Source organism: Apus apus, chromosome 11, assembly GCF_020740795.1.
Source record: "Apus apus isolate bApuApu2 chromosome 11, bApuApu2.pri.cur, whole genome shotgun sequence".
Lineage (NCBI taxonomy): Eukaryota > Metazoa > Chordata > Aves > Apodiformes > Apodidae > Apus > Apus apus.
Window position 1 is genome coordinate 9,178,420 of NC_067292.1, and position 1,783 is coordinate 9,180,202.

Genomic DNA, 1,783 nt, shown 5'->3' on the forward strand with positions numbered 1-1,783 from the left:
CTCTTAGGCGTGTCGCTTTATTCAGCAAAATTAATGTCTAAGATGCTAATGCTACTACTGGTTTTTAAGCCAGTTTAAAGCAGAATTATGTGCCCTATACTTAAGACTTATGGAGACATGCGTGATTCTGAAGCATTGTAACACCACATTTATACTATCACTTGTAAAACTCTTCATTTGAGAAAATTAACTTTCTTGAGCTTTTTTTAAGCACTTGAATTTCAAGAGACAATTACACACACGTGCAAGTGGATTAGAGAAGCAGTAATTAATTATTATGAAGGCAGCAGTATAACAGGTTGGAAGTTTCTTATCAATGCTTCCTTGAAGGGGAAACTGAACTCCAGCAAAAGCATGCTTTTAGAATTAAACTGCCTCTATCCCAGGAATATATTATTCATTTATTAATTTAAAAGACCAAATAACACACAAGTTCTGCTTTGGTACTAAATATTCAATTTAGATATTCCATGCAGCTCTACATATAGACCCAGACAAAACAGTCTGGTTTAGGTCATCAGTGACAACCTGCTAATGTAAAGCCTTTCCCTTCTATGTATTTGAACTACAAAGACTCAGAAACTGATGAGTTTATTCAACCAAAGGTTCTTATCTGTCATTCCCTAACAAAATCCTGCCGCAGCTGAAGAGTACTCCAACAGGACAGGCAGTGGCAGATTCATCTTCTATGAGCAGCTTACAGCCTCTAGCATGAGGTTTCCCACAACAAAACCTTATCCTAAATCCTTTTTTTATACTTGGAGAGGTTTTGCTTTCAAAAAACCAAATTCTGGTTGAACAACAGCAAAGTAAACATAAGAGTCACAAAGGTCTTCCGTTTCAATCCACTCTGACAGTCTTTCTGAAGGAAGTCACTTTCAACTTCAGCACGTCTGAAGACAAAATCTTCATTTAGTTTCCTTCCAAATTAACACAACAGATAATTCTCTTAATATTTCAAAAAACGCTTTGTAAATCCTACTTTAAAGGACTACAATTAGTTCTTTAAATTAATGAACTAATTAAAACAAAGCACTTAGGCAGTTCTAAAATGATGGTTGTGTCATGGCCTCATAAGGATTCCCTTCTAGAGAAACTATGTATTTTGAAACAGGGTGAGGCAGGGTGACTCAAGAAACACTAATAACTGTAACTTCAGATATGCAGGGGAATATAGAGGCATCCAGTTAAAGTAACAATGAAGTAAATACACAGAATCCTAAATAAATCAGTCTACTCCTTGTAGGCTTACTAGGAAGAATTTGTTACACCCACCAAAGGAAGTAAACTTAACTTGGCTACTGGCAGAGAAGAGGTATTTGCACCACTCAAGCAATTTACTCCTTAAGCTTCTCGTAACCTGGATTTTACTCCCACAAATTTAGGAGCAGAGCTCTGCCTGCATACAGTATTCCACAAAATATATTAGAAGGTACACATCTTAGCCTGGGAAAAGAGACATCTGTTTCCCCATTCTCATGAAACGTATTACTTTGCATCAAAAGAAGTTCTGCTGTCATAACTTTATGCCTAAGCTATGAGGAGTACATCTCCCTGTAAATGTAGCTGTACCAGCTTCTCTTTACTTCACAAGGTCTGTGCTCTGACTTCCAGAGAGGAGTTGCATTAGCCAAGGCTGGTACATGAACCCCCAAGAAGAAAGCTACTGTTAAGGTACACAACTGCACAAGCCAACTTACTTCTGTTGACAGAAATCACTAATATTCTGCTCCTGCAGAAACAGCAGAAGGGGATCTTAAAAACAACAAAAAAGCACAGCATA